The 20,878-nt window shown below is 48.4% G+C and overlaps 1 pseudogene; it reads left to right on the top strand.

Annotated features, from left to right (window-relative positions):
- The first annotated feature begins 10,688 nt into the window (after positions 1 to 10,688).
- On the top strand, positions 10,689 to 12,818 carry LOC144579636 (transmembrane protein 121B-like; annotated as a pseudogene).
- Positions 12,819 to 20,878: the final 8,060 nt, after the last annotated feature.

The raw sequence follows: 20,878 nt of genomic DNA, 5'->3' as shown, positions 1-20,878 counted from the left end.
GATAGAACATGAACACAGTTTAGCCAATTCTTTGCTGCTTCCTAACAAGGATGGCCTTTTGTCCAGCTTCTAGTAAATGTTCTTCATTTCCATCTGTGACTCCATCAGAATGGCCTGACTGCCTATAATCCAAGCACTTTGGGAGGTCAAGGTGGGTGAATCACTTGAGGCCAGGAGTTCTAGACCAGCCTGGTCAACATGGTGAAACCCCGTCTTTACTAAAATTGCAAAAATTAGCCAATTGTGATGGCATGTACCTGTACTCCCAACTACTTGGGAGGCTGAGGAAGGAGATTCACTTGAACCTGGGAAGTGGAGGTTGCAGAAGGCTCACACCACTGCACTCCAGCCTGGGCAACACAGTAAGACTCTGACTCAAAAAAGAAAAAAAAGAGAATGGCGGTACTGTCCATATTCCTACCAACATTCTGTTCAGCATTACTTAGGTATTCTCTAAGAAGATTGGGGTTTCTCTACAGCTCTCCTCTTTTCTTTCTGAGACCTCATCAGAATAACCCTTAATGTCCACATTTATAGCATACACCTCAAAACTCTTCCAGCCTCTACCCATTACCCAGTTCCAAAGTGCTAGAATTACAAACGTGAGCCGCCATGCCTGGCCATAGTTCCTACTTTGAGTTTTCATTGTACTGGCTTTTCTCTCTTCCACTTTTATTTATTAATTTTGAGACAAGATCCCACTCTGTTGCCCAGGCTGGAAGTGATGTGATCATGGCTCACTATAGCCTTGAACTCCTGGGCTCAAGAGGTTCTTCCACCTCAGCCTTCCAAGTAGCTGGGGCTACAGGCATGGCCATTATGTCTGACAAATTTATTATTTTTTGTAGAGACAGGGCCTTGCTATGTTGCCTAGGCTGATCTCAAACTACTAGCCTTAAGTGACCTTCCTACCTTAGCCTCCCAAAATGCTAGGATTACAAGTCACTGTGCCCAGCTAGTTTATTAAGTTGGATGCTTACCTTATTAAATGTTCAATTTTCTCCTTTAGTAACACAAACATTTAAGGCTATACATTTTCCTTTTCTGCTTTGGTTATATCCCATCCATTTTGACAGGCAGTAATTTTATGTTCATTTAGTTGTAAATATTTTATTTTCTTTTTTTCATAAGATAGGGTTTCACCTAGTCTCAACCTCCTGACCTCAGGTGATCCACCCTCCTTGGCCTCCCAAACTGCTGGGATTACAGGAATGAACCCCTGAGCCTGGCTAGTTCTAAATATTTTCTAATTTTTGGATGAGTTATTCAGAAGTATGTCTTTAAACTTCCAAATATGTGGAGATGAGGTGATTGGTCATCGTTTTGTTACTGTATTCAAATCTAATTGTTGTGAGGTCAAATAATTGGTCTGACCAGGCTGGGTGGCACGTGCCTATAGTCCCAGCTATTTGGGAGGCTGAGGCTGGAGGATCTCTTGAGCCCAGGAGTTCTGGGCTGCAGTGTGCTATGCCAATCAAGTGTCTGCACTAAGTTCAGCATTAATATGGTGACCTCCCGGGAGTGGGGGACCATCAGGTTGCCTAAGGAGGGGTAAACCGGCCCAGGTCAGTAATAGAGCAGGTCAAAACTCCCATGCTGATCATTAGTGGGATCACACCTATGAATAGCCATGGCCGCTTATTTTAAAAAAAAAGAAAAAAGAAAAGAATTGGTCTGTACATAGTCATGCTTTGTAAATGTTGCATGTAAAATTGCAAACAATGTGTAGTATCTAAATTTGGAGGTACAGAGCTCTAAATTCAGCCATTAGATCAAGCTTGTTAATGACGTGGTTGAACTTGTATATGTCTGTACCAATGTTTTATCTGTTTGGTCTATCACTAACTGAGAGATATGTTTATTTTTTAATTTTTTATTGCATTTTAGGTTTTGGGGTACATATGAAGAACATGCAAGATAGTTACATAGGTACGCACGTGGCAGTGTGATTTGCTGCCTTCCTCCCCTTCACCTATATCTGGCATTTCTCCCCATGCTATCTCTCCCCAACTCCCCACCATCCCTCCCCTATTCCCCCCAACAGACCCCAGTGTGTAGTGCTCCACTCCCTCTGTCCATGTGTTCTCATTGTTCAACACCCGCCTATGAGTGAGAACATGCGGTATTTTATTTTCTGTTCTTGTGTCAGTTTGCTGAGAATGATGTTCTCCAGATTCATCCATGTCCCTACAAAGGACATGAACTCATCGTTTTTGATTGCTGCATAATATTCCATGGTGTATATGTACCGCATTTTCCCTGTCCAGTCTATCATCGATGGGCCTTTGGGTTGATTCCAAGTCTTTGCTATTGCAAACAGTGCTGCAATGAACATTCGTGTGTCCTTATAGTAGAACGATTTATAATCCTTTGGATATATACCCAGTAATGGGATTGCTGGGTCAAATGGAATTTCTATTTCTAGGTCCTTGAGGAATTGCCGCACTGTCTTCCACAATGGTTGAACTAATTTACACTCCCACCAGCAGTGTAAAAGTGTTCCTATTTCTCCACATCCTCTCCAGCATCTGTTGTCTCCAGATTTTTTAATGATCACCATTCTAACTGGCGTGAGATGGTATCTCAACGTAGTTTTGATTTGAATTTCTCTAATGACAGTGATGATGAGCATTTTCTTATATATGTTTGTTGGCCTCATGTATGTCTTCTTTTGTAAAGTGTCTGTTCACATCCTTTGCCCACTTATGAATGGGCTTGTTGAGAGATATGTTTATATTCCCCACTATAATGAGGTTATTTGCCAATGTCTCATAAATACTATCCATTTTTATTTTTATATTTTAGGGCTATGTTATTGAGCACATACACATTCAGAATTACAGTTTTCTGTAACTTTGTCCTTTTACAGCTGCAAATATTTATATAACATTTTGTTCTGAGTACTTTCTATATGTTTATTTACTTCATGTAATAACTCTGTGAAGTGGCTATTAATATTTTCTCCATTTGCTAGTGGGAAAATCCAGGAAAGAGAGATTAAGTAACTTGCCCAAGGTCACTCAGCTTCTAAATGGTGGAGTCAGCCTGGGATGGTGGCCCATGCCTGTAATCCCAGCCCTTTGGGAGGCCGAGGCAGGCAGATCACTTGGGGTCAGGAGTTCAAGAGCAGCCTGGCTAACATGGTGAAACCCTGTCTTTACTAAAAATACAAAACAATTATCTGGGTTTGATGGTGGGTGCCTGTAGTCCCAGCTGCTTGGGAGGCTGAGACCAGACAATTTCTTAAATCTGGGAGGCAGAGGTTGCAGTGAGCCAAGACTGCATCCCTGCACTCCAGCCTGGGTGACACAGTGAGATTCTGTGTCAAAATAAAATAGAATAAAATGAAATGAAATAGTTTGAATACAGGTAGTCTGGCTCTAGTGTGTGTACCCTTCACTACTATGCTGTATTGTCTTTTATGATTACATAGTGAACTTCTTTATCTCTAAGAATATTCTTTGTCATATAGTTTATTTTTTCCAGCATTAGTATTGCTAACCCCACTTTTTAAAGTTGGTGTTTGCCTAGTTTAATTATATACATGCATTAAATCATATTTGTGTATTTTTTCTTCAACCTTTTTAAACTTTGTCTTTATATTTTAGGAATATTTCTCTTTTTATTTTATTTTTTATTTATTTTTTGAGACAGGGTCTTGCTCTGTCAACCAGGCTGGGGTACACTGCAACCTCCAACTTCTGGGCTCAAGGGATCCTCCCACTTCAGCCTCCCAACTAGCAGGAACTATAGGCATGTATCACTACACCTGGCTAATTAAAAAGAATTTTTTTTCTAAAGGCATCTCACTTTGTTGCCCAGTCTGGGCTCAAGGATTCCTCCTGCCTCAGCCTCCTAAAGAGCTGGGATTACAGGCATGAGCCACCATGCCAGGCCGTGGGTTATTTCTTGTAAAAGCCTATAACTGGAAATTAAAAAAATAAATCCAAGCTGATCATCTGTTGTTTAATATGACATCTTTTGTGATTACTGATTATGTAGCTTCATTTCTATAGTCCATTGCATTCTGACTTCTGTTATCTCTGATGAGAAGTCTGCCATTAATCTAATTGTTGTTTGTTGTAAGTCGTTTGTTTTTCACCGTTTGATTTTCTTAAGCTCCTTTTCCTGCCTAGAGTTCTACAATTTTACTTGAAAACATCTAGGAGCATGTTTATTTTTATTCATCCTGTTTAGGAGAATGAATTCCTAAATCTGTGGATTGGAGAAGTTCTTTCACCAATTTTTGAAAATTCTCAGTTCAAGTTTCTTTGCTGTCTTTCCCTTATTCCTTCTATTTTCTCCTTCTGGAGCTTCTGTCAGACATATTTTAGATCTTCCAATCTATCTCTCATGTCTCCTGTCTCATATATTTTCAGTCTCCTCTCTGTGCTACAGTCTAGAGACTGTCCTCATATATATTATTACATTCACTCACTTCAGTTGTGTCTAACTGGCTGTTGAGCTCATCCATTAATTTTTTTCAGTGGCTATCCAGTAATGTCTGCTATTTGCAGTTTTACTGTTTATGGTTTCAGTTCCATGGTAAAGCACTGTCTGAAATATTAAGACATTTTGAGAGAGAGAGGTACCACATTCACTTTCATTATAATATATTGTTATAATTGTTCTATTATGTGTTATTGTTAATCTCCTACTGTATCTAATTTATGAATTAAACTTTATCATAGCTATGTATAAAAAAAACTGTGTGTGTGTGTGTGTGTGTGTGTGTGTGTGTGTGTGTATCTCCTCAGTTTCAGGCATCCACTGGAGGTCTTGAAATGAATCCCTCAAGGACTACTATATACTTGAAATCTGAAGGTTTCTTTTATTTTCTTTTTTGAGACAGGGTCTTGCTCTGTCACCCAGGCTGAAGTACAGCGGCATGATCATAGCTCACTGTAACCTCCTCTTGGCCTCAAATGATCCTCCCACATTAGCCTCCTGGGGGGCTAGGACTACAGACTTATGCCACCATGTTCAGCTACTTAAACTATATATATATACTTTAGGCTGGGTGTGATGGCTCACACCTATGATCCCAGCAGTTTGGGAGGCCAAGGCAGGCAGATCACCTGAGGTCAGGAGGTCAAGACTAGCCTGGCCAACATGGCAAAACCCCGTCTCTACTAAAAACATAAAAATGAGCGAGTTGTGGTGTCAGGTGCTTGTAATCCCAGCTACATTGGAGACTGAGGCATGAGAATCTCTTGAACCCAGGAGGCAGAGGTTGCAGTGAGCTGAGATCATGCCACTGCACTCCAGCCTGGGGTACAGTGAGACTCTGTCTCAAAAAAAAAACGTTATTTTTAGAGATGAGGTCTTGCTATGCTTCCCAGGCTGATCTCGAATGCATCTGACCAGGTTTTTTGTTTGTTTATTTTTTAGCAAGTCTGGTAGGACTGAAGTGTGTGTTTGTTTATTTTCTCCCAAGGTAGAGTATTGCTTTGTCTCCCAGGCTGCAGTGCAGTGGCACAATCTAAGCTCACTGCAACCTCTGCTTCCCAGGTTCAGGCAATTCTCCTGCCTCTACCTCCTGAGTAGCTGGGATTACAGGAGTGAGCCACCATGCCCAGCTAATTTTTTCTGTTTTTAGTAGAGACAGGGTTTCACCATGTTGGCTGGGCTGGTCTCAAACTCCTGACCTTGTCATCCACCCACCTTCACCTCCCAAAGTGCTGGGATTACAGGTGGGAGCCACCATGCCTGGCTAGTGTTTTTTTTTAAATTGTTTCCTTTTTTGTATTGAGTTTTTATAGTGTAACGTTTTAATTTCTTTAATGACTTCTAAACTAATGTTTTGGATTATTGTCTTAGTGTCACTCTAGAGCTTATACATATTAGCTTATCAAAATTCACTTCAGATTTATATCACCTTAATTCCAGTGAGTTAAAAAAACTTCATTTCTATTCCTTCTTTGTTTTCTGGTGCTATTACTATTATACACTATACATATATAACTTTTTTTGAGACAGGGTCTTGCTATGTTGCTCAGGCTGGAGTGCAGTGGTGCAGTTGGGGCTCACTGTAGCCTCAGTCTCCTGGGCTCAAGTGATCCTCCCACCTCAGTCTCCTAAGTGGCATAGGCATGTGCCACTATGCCTGGCTAATTTTTGTTTGTTTCTTTGAGGCAGAGTCTTGCTCTGTCTCCCAGGCTGGAGTGCAGTGGTGAGATCTCAGCTCATTGCAACATCTGTTTCCTCGGTTCAAGCAATTCTCCTCCCTCAGCTTCCCTAGTAGAGTAGCTGGGACTATACCATGCTAATTTTTTTTAATGGCTGGTTAATTTAAAAAATACTTTTTGTAGAGACAGGGTTTTGCCATGTTGTCTAGGCTGGTCTCAAACTCCTTAGCTCAGGCAGTCCACATGCCTTGGCCTCCCAAAGGCTAGGACTACAGGCGTGAGCCACCATGCCTGGCCTATATATAAGATATTAAAAAATATCTAACTGTATCTGTATTTTACTATTTCTGGTGGTTTTTTTATTTTTTAATGAATTTGCATTACCATCTGATGTCATTTCCTTGCATTAATACAGTTTGCTCTTAACTACCTTCTTTGTGCTGTTATTGTCAAATGTATTACATGTCTATATGTTAAAGGCCCAACAATACAGCTATAGTATTTTTTTTCTTTTTAAAGACGGGGTTTCACCCTGTTGGTCAGGCTGGTCTTGAACTATTGACCTCAGGTGATCTGCCTGCCTTGGCCTCCAAAGTGTTTGGATTACAGGCATGAGCCACCATGCCTGGCCAACAGTTATAGTTTTATGCAATTGCTTATTTAATAGATTAAGAGAAGAAATATGCAAAACACCTATTTTTGAAAAATTTTTTGGGGAAATGGAGTTTCACTCTATCACCCAGGCTAAAGTACAGTTCCCGGGTTCAAACGATGCTTTTCAGCCTCCTGAGTGGCTGGGACTATAGGCCTGTGCCACCAAGCCCCACTAATTTTTGTATTTTTAGTAAAGATGGGGTTTTGCCACATTGACCAGGCTGGTCTTGAACTCCTGACCTCAGCTGATCCACCTACCTCAGTCTCCCAAAGTGCTGGAATTACAGGCGTGAGCCATCATGCCTGGCCTAAATTTAAATTTAGATAGCCACATGCTAGATAGCATGGCTAAGTGAGACTGACTACATATCTGAAGGCATTCACACCCTCGTGTATTTCACTTTCCAGTCTGGTTACCTATTCATTTATGGTTCCAAGAGTTTTCCTTACTCTTTGAGATTAACTGCATTTAAAGAATGTTCTATTTCATTGAGTGTTTTTTTTTTGTAAGCTAGGGAGTTTTTGATATGCTTTAATTCACTGTATTGCCAGAATTAGAACATAGTCTGTGTATCTCCATTTTCCATTCCCTCTAATCCATTGTCTGCACGATCAAGCAACTCTTTTTTGTTCTTTTTCTTTTTTTTATTTATTCTTTTTCTTTAAAAAAGACAGGGTTTCCCCATGTTTGTCAGTCTGGTCTTGAACTCCCGACCTCAGGTAATCCACCCACCTTGGTCTCCAAAGTGCTTGGAATACAGGCGTGAGCCACCGCACCCGGCTGATCAAGCAGCTTTTCTAACATGCACATCTGTGCTTGGTGTACTCCTGATTTCAAGAGTTCCTTCCTGCCTTAGAATGCAGCCCAGGTTTGGCCTGGGCTTGGTGGCCCACGGGAACTCAGCTCTGCCTGTGTCCTCAGCTGTGCCTTTCATCAAATGGTCTCCTGTACTTAAATTCAAGCATAGCCAATATTTGTCACTCTGTACAGGGCCTGCTACTTTATGCCTTAGGCCCTTTGTCCATCTTGGTCCTGACTGCTCTTCTGATCCAGCTCTACCTCCAATCTGCTCCCCAGCACCTGCTGAGTTTTCAAAACAGCACTCTTGTCTTGCCCTCTGTGAAGGCTTTGCTGCCCCACTCCTGTTTTGTATCTCTTCTGGACCTTGAATTTGGTCATAATATTCATAATACTTTATTGTGCTTAATTGCTTATATGTCTATGTCCCTCCTAATAAAGAACTTGGTTTATCTTTTGTTGTTTTGTTTTGTTTTGTTTTGAGACAGGGCAGGGTGTGGGCTGAGGAGTGGGAGGGCGCTCTTCCCTGGCTCTCAGAAGTCCAGCTCTTCCTTCATCAGCTACTTCCTTTTTTTTTGAGATACAGTTTCACTGTGTCACTCAGGCTGGAGTGCAATGGCGTGACCTCGGCTCACTGCCACCTCCACCTCCAAGGTTCAAGTGATTCTCTTGCCTCTGCCTTCCCGAGTAGCTGGGATTACAGGTGCATGCCACCATGCCTGGCTAATTTTTGTGTTGTTAGTAGAGATGGGGTCTCACCGTGTTGGCCAGGCTGGTCTCAAAGTCCTGACCTCAAGTGATCTTCCTGCCTCTGCTTCCCAAATTGCTGGGATAACAGGCATGAGCCACTTCACCCCACCAGCTGCTTCCTTCTTCCACCACTTTGCTTACTTGTACAGGAGGCCTGAGCCTGATTCTGTGTGAGCTGCCAGCTGGTGTTTTCCCTGAAGGGACCGGGAAACTGCCATAATCACCCCCATTAGCAGTTGGCAGACCCCCAACAAGACCACTTTTTGACCTGGACTGGCTTAGCTCTGATAACTCTGGGCCTGCTGTGTTGCTTGCCATGAGTGGTGGCTGCACCCGCTAGACCATTCAATCCCCACCCAGCTCCATGTGGGTGGACCCTGGCCCCAACTGGCACCCTGGATGTCTCACACCATAAGCCTGTGAAGACCAGCTCCAAGAATCAGTGCTCCTAATCATGGCAGCTTTGCTCCCCAGCACTTACCAAAGTGCAATGCTGTGGGAGAGTAGAACTCAGAGTCCAGCCAGAAAACAGCCATTGGTGGCCCCTGCTATGAGTGGACGTTCCCTGGGAAGCTAAGGCTAAGTGGAATGATGATGACATGGAGACCTTTAACTGAGCATGGACTCCTAGCCAGGGACTGGCTCTGTCATCAAAGAGAGATTACACACAGGATCTCTCTTCATACAGCAACCCGTTAAGGTAGGGGTGGGGTCTTTTTTATAGATCAGCTTTGTGAGGTGAAATATCCAGGATAAGACCACAAAGATGTTAAGTGGCACAGCTGGGACAGCGGCCCCAGAGCTCCTCCTGCCTTCACCACCATGCCTGCTTTCCAAAGGTTGTGTGTTCAGGAGAGGTAGAAATGGTGCAGGTTCTAAATTGTATATCTACCAGGGATTGGCTGTGCAGACTCTGGGGAACTGGAAAAGGCAGATTTGCCTGAAACTGACCCTCATTCAAGAGGTGGATTTAGAAGCGGCTCTGACTAAGCCCTGCAGCTCCACTGCATGTGCTCCCTCACACTGCATAGTGTTGTCATGCTGCAAGCTGTTACCTAGGGAAGATGAGCCCACAGCAACACTTCAAAGGTCATGAAATTAGGGAGGACACAGGCCACCCAAAGGGTGTGGAGGCCAACAGGCCAGGCAGGCTTCCTGGTCTCCTTTCATGCAGCTGGGAATGGAATGTCTCCATTATTGGTGAGCCTCAGATTGTTTTTCAGCCCGAACTGCTCTAGTCATTTCCTTCTCCCTTAAATCCCCAAAGGCAGCACTCTACCTTCTGCCTTCCAGAGCTGCTGCATGGACATTCAGACCCAGCCATGGATGAGTCCTTGGGTGAGCTGCTGTGCCCTTTCTCCTGAAGCTTTCTACGGAGGGTTACCACCTACATTTCTTCCTTGGTGTCTCTGTCTACCGTGACTGGCTGTAACCCTCACCATCATCCCTTTGGAGTGCCCACACTTCTAAATGTCCCTTTATTTTCCTCTCTGCTAGACACATCTTCCTATTATGTCCCATTCTGCTTTTAAAACATTTGAGAAGCCCGCTGGGTGGATACCACTAGCCTCTCCTCCTAGGCAGGGTGTTTCTCCATCCTCTGGGTCATCCCTGAGATGGCTCGTGACCCCAGTGCTGGGCATACAGATGTTTAGGACTGTAGGTGTGGGACTGCTGCCTGGCCCTTTTTGCCAACATGGCCTTTCTCCTCCACCGGGCTTTAGTGCCTTAGGGAGAGGTGGATAGGCCCCGGGGAGGGCAGTGGATGGAGGGTGGAGGGAAGCTGCCTTTTGCCTATGTCAGAGCTGAGAAGGCCAGGGGCAAAGCCCGCCCAGTTGCCTGAGTCCATAGCTTGGGGGCACCGAAGCCATCTAGGCACTGGGGCCCTGGGGTGCAGTTGGTGGGATTCCCAGCCACTTCCTTAGGAGTCCGCGCTCCCTCAGAGTCCAAGGTGGGTCGTCTAGCTCTGGCGGCCGCCCACACCTCCTCCACTTCCTCCAGGCCACAGGGCTCCCCACCGGACTCTAAAGCTCAGCACCTCTGCCCCTTTTCCTGCTGATACAGCGTGCAGCGCTTTCCCCTCCTCTGGTCTCGCCGCCTCCTCTCCCCCTCGAATCCAGTCCTGGTTTCCCCGCCGCCAGCCTCCCTCCCTCCTGGCAGGCTCGCTTCCCACCCTGCCCACCATCACCGCGGTCTGCTCCGCTCCGCGCCTGTCCCAGCTCCCACCCCGCTCGGTCCAGCTCGCCCAGTCCAGTGTCTCCAGTCCGGATCTCGCCGCCGCCCGGCCCAGGTGCGAGTCCCCACCACGGGGGAGGGGGCGGGCCCTGCTTCCCTCGGCTGCCTCGCCCACCCGGAGTTGTCGGGGAGGGAGCAGCTGGGGGACCTCCGGAGCCGCTCGGAGGACAATGCGACCAGCGCTCAGCCACCCTCGCTCGGTCTCCTCCGCGCCGGGCCCCTTCCCGCCACCCCCTGCCACCGCCCGGCTGCAGCCGCTCTTCCTCCGCGGGGGCTCCTTTCGTGGCCAGAGAGGCTCCGGCGACAGTAACACCAGCACCAGCGCCAGCCACGGGGAAGGCAGCAGCAGACGCAGCCAGGGCGGCGGCTCCCCGAGCAGCAGCACTGGAGCTGAGCGTGAGGAGGAACACGGGAGCCTGAGCGTCAGCAAGCCACTGGTGCCCAACGCAGCGCTCCCGGGGCTGCCAGCTCAGGGGGGCGCCCCTGTTGTCCCCGCACCGGCCGCCTTCTCCTCCTCCTCCGACACCTCCTCCTCCAGCTCCACGCCCATCTCCTACTGCAGCATGACAGCCGCGGACTTCCGCGGGGACACCGCGGCCAGGGCCGTCGAGGACCCAAGGAGCCGCTCGGCGGGGGGCGCGGGCGGCGACGGGTCGGGCAGCGGAGCCTCCTGCTGTTCTTGTTGCTGCTGCTGCGGCCGTCCGGCCTGGCCCGGCCGCAGGAATCGGCGCCGAGGCTGCGCCCGAGTCCCGGGTGCCGCTGGGGCTACCAGGCGCTGTCCGTAGTGCTGCTGCTGGCGCAGGGCAGCCTGCTGGACCTGTATCTCATCGCCGTCACCGACCTGTACTGGTGCTCCTGGATCGTAACGGACCTGCTGGTGGTGGTGGGCTGGGCCAACTTCTTCGCCAAGAACAGCCAGGGCTGTCAGGTCAGTGCGGCCAGCAGCGCGCATCACCCGCACCACCACCATGCCGCACCGCCCCTGCGCTTGCCTGCCCCCTTGGCCGCCTCCTCCAGGGCCAAGGTGTGTGGACCGGGGGGGGGGGGCGCGGCGGCGCGGGGGGCGGCCTGGGGGTGGCCGCGACAGTGAGCGAGTTCGCCTTCACCTACCCGGCCCGGCTTATCTATTTCATAGCCTTCAAGCCCAAGGTGGTGCTGATCCTGGGCACGTCCATCCTAGAGCTGCACCCTTCCTTCGGCACCATGGGCTTCTGCCTCACCATGGTGCTGTTGGTGCCCCTGCTCTACAGCTTTGTGTGGGCCATCAGCGAGGCGGGCGCACTGCCCGGCTTGGCCGGACCCCTGCTGCTGCAGCCCCAGTGGCACCTTGCAGCCTGATGCTTCCTGGGCACGTGCCTGGAGCTGCTCAGCAGCTTCACGTTGGTGGAGCTGATGCTGGTAGGTCTGCGTGCAGTTGCCCGCTCACCTGCGCTACCTGCTCATCGCCGTCTACTTCCTTACCCTCGCCTTGCCAGTGCTCTGGCTCTATGAGCTCAACGCTGCTGCCGCAGCAGCGGCATCCGGGGGCCAGGCCTCTGGTCCGGCAGCTGCTGCCTCCTTCTGCGCCTGCTGGGCGGCTGCCTGGTGGACGTGCCCTTGCTGGCGCTGTGCTGCCTCCTGGTGGTCAGCTACCAGCAGCCCCTCTCCATCTTCATGCTCAAGAACCTTTTTGTTCTCAGCTGCCAAGGCCTGGAGGCACTGGGGGGGCTGCTGGGACTGGGGCAGTTGGGTCTCTCCGAGTCAGGCCAGAGGGGGCTATGGTGCTCTGCCCTCCGCCCCTCCACCGCCTCCACCACCACCTCAGGGAGGCTCCCAGCTGGCCATTGCATTTCGGAGAATGACGGGGGTGCCCATGGCTATGTCAACACCCTGGCTGTGACCTCCTAGAATTGAGGGTGAAGGCATGGGTCCCTGGTTTTGGGTTGAGAGTCCCCAACTCCCTTATCTTTTACCTTCTGTCACCCAGATTTGATCAGGCTCTGTTTGGAAGAGGTAACCCTTTTTAAGGCTGAAGTCCAGGGTGTCCTTCTGCACCCCTGGGGTGAGGACCGCTTGGAGGGAGACCAGCAGTTAATGGTGAGGGAGCTAGGCGCACTTACTGTCTTTCTTCTATCCTACTCCTATCCTGACCTAGGAGCTGGTAGCTCTGCTTCTTTCTTTGCCCACCTTCACTCTAATTGCCATCCATCAGGAGGAGAGAAGTGCTCAGCCTTGGGTCTTCTTCCTGACTTAGAAGTGCCGGCCTCTTTCAGGCTGTGGTTGGTGGCCATTGTCCCATGCCTTGACCCAGAACCCACTTTCCACTGATGTGTCTATTTGATTTCTTCTGGGTGATAGATGCAAAGTGTATGTATCTCTGTGTGTGTAGTGTTGTTTTCTTGCACCCACCCTGTGACTCTTTGCAATGGGTAGGACATCTGGGGAGGCCCTGCCCCTTATACCTTACTTACCACCACCCTCCTCTTTTCTGCCTGGATTTGTGACCATAAATTCCCAGGAAGAGCTGGGCCCCTGGGAGCTGCCCAGGTACTCCCTTTGAAGGAAGAAGCTCTCCCAGGATCTTCCTCAATCCTGCTCCTCTCTTCTTAGCTCAGAGGGAGGAGGGGATCCATTCTCTAAGGACCAAACTGTGCCCTTTCTTGGGTGAGTGAGCATTTCTACCTCCATGCTTTCAACTTTTGTTGCATCATGCACTGATGCTGCTTGCAAAAAATGAGACAAAATACTCAGAAGTTGCATTCTCCATGGCCACTGGCTCCAGCTGGGGTTGGGTGCCAGTGTTATTACAGGGTCTGTGAGTATCAGCCATTGGCTTGGCCTCCCACTCTTCTTCCCTCTGCACCTAGAACTCTTATCCTTCCTGTGGTTTGGTGCCGACTAGGTCAGATCTGGGTTTAGAGCAATAGCTTTGGTGGGGTTCCTAGATGGACATGAAGTTGACCCTCCCATAGGCCCAGGAGAGCAGGAAGCCCCATTCCACACTTGTCCTTCCTCTAGGAAGTGTAGATCAGAAAGTGAGGTGGTGACCTCCTGCCTCTGGTCTGACCGAGTCTCACTAGGGCCAAGGCAGCCTGCAGCACTTTCCCTCCTAGATTCCTCTCATTGAGGGTGATGACAAGAGACATCTGGGGGCTCAGAGTCTTGGTGTGGAATTTCACTCCTGCAATCTTTGAGGCAGGATAAGTATTTTTACATATTTTAAGGGTGCAGGAGCACAGCAGGGAACAAGGCCAGAAAATACTTCCATCCTCAACAGGACACAATGGGGGTGAAGCTTGCAGAATATTTTTTTTATAAGATGGGGGCTTCATTATGTTGGTCAGGCTGGTCTTGAACTCCCAACCTCAGGTGATCCACCCACCTTGGCCTCCAAAGTCCTTGGTTTATAGGCATGAGCCACCATGCTTGACCGCTTGCGGAATTTTTATTTCCCCTTCTCCCTTCTTATGTTTGGGAAGTTTTATGTGGTGTAATAAACCCTAGGTGAATTAATGGAAGATGTTATTCTAATTCTGATTGTGTCACTCACTGGCTTTGAGTGACATATTGTTTTTATTTTCTAGGCCTGTTTTCTATTATAAAAGTAGAAGTTAGATGAGTGATCTCTAAGTTTGAAGGTAATTCCAACTCTCAGTTTTTGAGTTTGTGGCTCTTGAAAACCCTAGTCCTGATGCTCCCTGTACAGGTGGCCAGGAGAGAAGCCAGCCAGGCTGCAGCAGCAGAACATTCCCTGCTCTGCATTGGGTGGACAAAGCTCCAGCAGAGGCCAGAGGGAGAGCTTGGGCTTCTGGGCTGGGTGTGAGGCAAGACTGGCACAGCTGAAGTGTCCACAGCACCACCCACAGAGAGGGCCAGAAGTGCCAAATCACTGGACATGAACTCAGCACTCATCAAGCCCCCACCTCCTGCTTGAAGCGCACCTCCCAACCACTTGGGGGCTTGAAACAGAGACACCCTGTAGACAGATGTAAGAGGGGCTGAGGGCTTGACCAGAGTTCTCTTGAGCCTCCTCATGCTCCCAGAGCAGGGAAGGGTGGGAGAAAATGTTTACACTTGATCCACGATCTGTGCTTCCAGTTCCTCACCCTATGTGACCCAAAAGCTGCCCGGATTTCACATTTAGTTTGTTTCTGCCTTCTTCCTCCACCCCCACTGATGTCTCTTCCCTTCCTTTCATTGGACTTGAGCTTCTGGGGCCTGGGCCCTGGGTTGCTACCAACAGCTGCTCCCTGTTCCCATGTCCTCTCTCCAGCTTTTCTGTTTCTCTTATACCTAATCTCAGTAACTGTGAAAGGACATTGTGTCTGAGACATGGCTGGCCACTGGCCAGCCCCCTGACCTCCACCTTTCTGTTGTTTAGATGGCCATCTCCTGTCTGGTCTCCCTGGTTGTAAAATCTCTGTACTGTTAGATTTTGGTGGGAGGCTGTGATAAGTTCCAACGAGTTGCCACTTCCCTGGATATGCCAAGAGGTTGATGGCAACTAGCCCAATTCTGGCAGAGACCAGGCATGCAACTCAGCCCCAGTCACCCTGTTTTACACATGTGGGTCAAGCACTATGCGCTCAGAGGGTCAGGCCCTTGCACTCACCTCCCTTGCCCCATTCATTCTGACCCTTGAAGCTTCCTTTCCCTTGCTTTCTAGCACATCACTGGTGCAGGGGCAAACCTGAGATTTCCCCATGGGCTTGACAGCCAAGGAGGTTCCCTGTCTCCCGAGGCCAATGCCAGCACATACATCATTCATAGCGGGACCCTGGGCTCAGAATCATGAGAATTGCCTGCTCCTAATGTTTCTGCCAGTCAGAGTATTCCTCTCTAAGTTCCCAAATCCTTACTTATTTAAAAAAGACTAGACCTTCTCTAAAGACTGTTCCATTTTAACATGCCCTGATTCTGCATCTGTGGGTTTGTGAGAGAGATAGCTGGCGGTGAGAGCCTGGAGGAAGGAGGGAAGTGGCACCTCACTAGCATTTATCACTTTTTCCCTTTTCTTTTTAAAGTAAACCCAGACTCTCTTCTGAAAATAAAAAAACTTGAGACTTGTGACAAGCTTCCTGTGTGGTTTAACATCTTTTCTGTCTTGATTTCCTTATGAAGTTTTTAAATGTCACGGTGACATTCTCCATTATTTTATAGGTTTGTGTTAACATTATGGGAACATCTTGGTCCTTTCCTTCTAGGCATTGGCATATGGCTCAGGGGACCAGTGAGGCTGTGGCCTGGGGCAGGTGAGTATCTGACAGGGTTTGTTGGCACAGCCAGCTCAGCTTTAATGGAGTCAGTCTGAGAGTGATTTTTCTTATCACCCTGGGCTCTCTCTCCCACTTTTCTTTCTTTCCTTCCTTCTTTCTTTTTCTTTCTTTCTGAGCTAGGGTCTTACTCTGTCACCCAGGCTGGAGTGCAGTGGTGCCATCATAGTTCACTGCAGCCTCGAATTCTTGTGCTCAAGCAATCCTCCTGTCTCAACTTCCCAAGTAGATGGGACTACCGGTGTGTGCCACCATGCTCAGCTTCTCATTTCTTTCTAAGATTAGCTTTCCAAAGAGGAACATCTTGAGAAACTAATTTTTAAATACTGTGCCTTCCTCTATCACTCTTGTCCCATCCAGAAGCACATATTCTTACATATGAATAAGAGAAACAAGGCCATGTGTTTTTGTTTGGCTTTATTTTAACACAAAGGATAGTATTAAGTCTAAAGGTTGGGTCTGCATCTAAATAAACACACTGAGGTTTTCTTAGTACACAGGCAGCCTGTATTATACAGATCCTAGCTTGCTGCTTCTGGCTGTGCCAAAGGCGATGCAGGACTTTGACTCAGGAGATCCTGGGAGGTAAGAGTAGATGCTCCTGGGAGCCTGAGCTCTCTCTGCCTCTCGTGAGTTGTGGCTTTGCCTGTCATCTGGCCTCCTGGAACTTCATTATTTATAAAGCAAGAGCAACCACAGAAGACACATGGGAAATGGTCTTTTCCCCTGTGACACGTATAATTGCAACAAGGAACAGAATGTACATACAAAATCATTACAGAACAACGTAGAAACATATCTTCATTTCTCCCGGAAGTAAATGTAAAATAATATGATTGCTTTGACCAAGTATGTTATGAATATTTAGAAATGTCTTCTAGGGAAGCAAGCTGGCCCTGACCGATTTTGGTTTGCCAGGCATATCAGAAGTCAGTTTGTGACAAGTGGAGAAGGGCACAGAGTGACTTGTTCATGCTTAGGGAAGGCCCACCCCACCCCACACCTGGGCCTTGAGGCGTATGCCTGAGCAGTGGCCCTAAGAAAGAACAAAATAACGCAGCCTGTGGTTGACTGTGGGGCCCTCTGCACATCAGCCCTGTCCCTCCTCACAGCCACCTTCAGGGCTGCTTTCTATTTTCCTGAGGCCCCAAGAGGGGAGGTAGCTTGCACAATGTGGCACTGCAGTCAGGAGGAGCCAGTGCACACTCCCACATCTGTGCTCCAGGCAGCATGCAGTGATCGGCAGCTGCTTGGGTCCAGCTTTTTTTCCATGAAAGCTCAGCCATTCTAGTAAAAAAGCAGGGGCTGATGTCACCTTCTGTGAAGATCTTATGGAACTTGTGGGCAGAGGAGGCCACTGGGACACCCATGCCAGGGAGCAGGCAAGCACAAGGGCCAGTCACATGCACTCTCCTTTCCACTTCCTCTCCTCCTGCTACCTGTCACCATGTTCCTTTTTCCTGTCTCATCAGAGAGGAAGGATCTGGTGAGCAAACTCATCCTACAGCCAATGACCTAAGAGGCTATTCCTCCTGGGAAGGACTCCAGGGTGAGGTGGGCTGGGCCAGGCTCCCTGGCACCCTTGAAATCAGGAGACAGGGAATGGGTGTTCCTCTCACAGGCAAGGCTGGCTCACCTGGGCGTGTACCCGCCTTCATCAACCTAAATGCACCGGACGAGAGTGTGCACCCAGTGCTAGGATCTGGGAGAGGCAATGGGGCATGGAAAGCCATGCAGAGGCAGAGGGCAAGATGGACTGGGAGGCCATTTCACAGTGAAGGACGCTCGGCGGGGAACACATCGGGGCACAGAATTAATCTTAACAGCTCGCACCACGGGTTGAAGGATAGTTGCTTTTCTTCATAGTCTTCTGCAAAATATAACCCATGGAATCCATATTGTGGCCGTTTTTCCACAATGTACATTGCTTACTCAGCCAGACACTTCCTGAGCTCCTTGGAGATGCCCAGTATGGGAATGCTTATTACTTTTAGAGTCTGAAAAAGCAAACACAGGAGGGAGAGAGCAATACCTAACAGCAGGGAAAGAGGCTCAATGGTGCATTAGGGGCACAGACTGCTCTGCCCCAGAAGCAGGCTGGTGCCACTCAAGGACACTGCAGGCCTCCCAAGACCCCATGAAGCAAGAACTCCTGTCCTGCACACTTAGGGCAGATGAGCAGTTGGCCAATTTCCAACCCTGCTGCCTCTTCTCTGTGAGGGCTTTGTATCTGACACACCTGACTGGTGGGATGAGGGCCTGGATGCTGAGCGGCAGCCTCCATCTCACTCCGCCCTCAAGTGCCCCTGGCCTTTCTGGAGTCCAGGCTGTGGCAGGGCACTAAGGCAGAAGAGGGCCCTGCACATCCCTTGTGTATTCAGAAAGGAGAGCACCAACTGCAGAGCCCAAAGGCTATAGAATTAAAACTACCCACTGTATTGTAAGCACTTCTTCTCTCTTATGCCCTATTTAATTTTCAAAGATAAACAGTAAAGACCAGGCTTGGTGGGCTCATGCCTGTAATCCCAGAACTTTGGGAGGCAGAGAAGGGCAGATGGCTTGAGCCCAGGAGTTCGTGACTTGTCTGGAAAACATGGCGTAACCCCATTTCTACAAAAAATACACACACACAAACTAGCCAGGCATGGTGGTACGTGACTGTAGTTCCAACTACTGGGCAGGCTGAGGAGGATGGATTGCTTGAGGCTGGGACAGAGAGAGATCTTGACTTAAAAAGAAAAAACCGAGACACAATAAAAGCAAGAAGGAAGTAACTCCATTGAACCCTTGCATTCAGAGACCCAGCTCAGATGTTTCAGGGACTAAATACACCCATCTTTAGATCCTTAACACCTTCAAGAACCTTCCTACACAGAAAAGAGAAACTGGTTTTGAATCCAGGTAATTATTTATTTAAAGAAAAAACAAAAAGGATCAAGATAGTAGGCAGGCAAAGTCACGAAACTCTGTGCAGGAGCTGGGAGCATGCTAGGTGGTTGTGTGCGCAATCACCCTGCACAGTCATGGTTAGACGCTCTGCTGCAGGTTCTGGGCACACGCATACTGCTGCTTCTTTCCCAGCCAACCACCTATGTACACTCTGCTTTGGAGAGGCGTTGAAGAGGTGGGAGGGCACAGAGTGGAGGGCATCTGTTCTTAGACATTTCCAGGTGAAGCATAATTTATTAGCCATGGTTCAGAATAATACAAAAATAAAGGTGTGGCTTTATACACACTCTTGAAGCTCTTGCCATTTGGCTGACAGCAGACACCATATTTAGAGTTATGGAATTTCTAGCATTTAGGATAAGCAAGGATCAGTGTGAGACTGGGCACAGGAAATGGGGAGGGACTGTGAGGAGAACTGACACTAAAGAAGAAATGGAGGTGGCTGAGTGTGGTGGCTCACGCCTGTAATCCAAGCACTTTGGAGGCCAAGGTGGGCGGATCGCCTGAGGTCAGGAGTTCAAGACCAGCCTGACCAACATGGTGAAACCCCGTCTTAAAAAAAAAAAAAACAAATGGAGGTTCCCTGGAGAATTTATGACTTCTTTCCATACCAAGTCCAGTAGAGGCAAGTCTACAGAAATCAAAGTAGCCAAGGGATGCCTAGGGATGAGGAAGGTGGGGTGGGGACTAAGGGTGCTGGATTTCTTTTGGAGGTAATAACTGTTCTAAGATTGTGCTGATAGTTGCTGGACTGTAACTACACTAAACACATTGAATTGTGCACAGTCAATTGTGGGTTGTATGGTACGTGAACTGTATTCCAATAAATTTGTTAAGAGAACAAGGGAAGTTCCCCCAGAGATAGTGGGCAATGCCCATCAGGGACATTTATTGGCATGGGCTCAAAGGCCAGAAGAGCTAGAATTCAAGGTTTGTGAAGAACAGGAGATGGGAACGTGCGTTCTAGCCAGGGAAGAGTGCACCATGGTAGCCTGTACTCTGGAGTTTGAACAGGTATTTACTGGAAACCAGGGAAAGGTCACAGAAAGCCTGGTAGCTTTCCAAGCCCAATGAATCCCCTCTCCAGGACTACTGGAGGAGAGTTGGATCCCAAAAGGCCAGTGGCTGGGAGGCCTCAGCTGCTGTTCTCTCTTGCCTTGTCCTTTGCTGCTGTTGGGTGGAGTATGAGCCATGCACTGTTTGGGACACAGACCTTGGTGGCCCTGCTGCCACTAAGCCAACTCCAACTGCAAGAAAAACTCTGCAACTAGGAACTTCCTGACCTACAATATGTGACTCAAAACAACTGCTAGAAACTCTTACCAGATTAACAATTTATGCACTCTTTTATTGGTAATCTTTCAGTTACATGTATGTGTGTACACACAATCAAACATACAAACTGTCCTATTTGCTCTTCTGTCACATTTCCAAATACTCTCCTCCTCACTGGAGCTTGAAAATATAGTTAAGCACTCAGGTGTAGGAATAAAGGGAACCCTATTCCAGTGTCTGACAGGACCTCAATGTGTTCTTCAGGACCCCAAAGCCAGAACCTTCTAGCCTACCCCTAGGAGGTAGTTCAGGGACAGATTCTTCAAACACTGGCTTCAGAGCATTTCTTCAAATGCTGCTTTTGGACCTCAGACCTTGAAGTCACAGCAGCACCCCTTGCTCTCCTCACACAATGTCTGCCAAGATCTTCACTGCTCCCCCCAACCCCTCATTTCCTTGCCCTTGCACCCCATGGCTTCCTGAACTCAGGGGAGCTCCCACCCAGCTGCTCTAAAGAATCCTGCACACTAACAGCTCCCCACTGATGGCCAATGGCTCCCCACTGATGGCCAATGGCTCCCCACTGATGGCCAACAGCTCCCCGCTGACAGGATGCGTCCAGGTGCAGGGCTTCAAACTCACCTTCCTACAGGATGATTTTTGTTTCACCTCCACATTTCTCTCTGCCTATAAATGAGCACAGGTGACATCCAGACATGCTCACTCCACTCCCTCCCAGCACTTACCCACAGGCTGCTTCCTTCCCCACCCACAATCCTTTGGCTTAGGTGTCTCCTCCAAGACCCTCCCCCCCGGCCTTGTGTCTTTCCTGTGCA

Source organism: Callithrix jacchus, chromosome 15 (genome assembly GCF_049354715.1).
Source record: "Callithrix jacchus isolate 240 chromosome 15, calJac240_pri, whole genome shotgun sequence".
NCBI lineage: Eukaryota > Metazoa > Chordata > Mammalia > Primates > Cebidae > Callithrix > Callithrix jacchus.
This window is presented reverse-complemented; position numbering and strand designations above follow the sequence as displayed.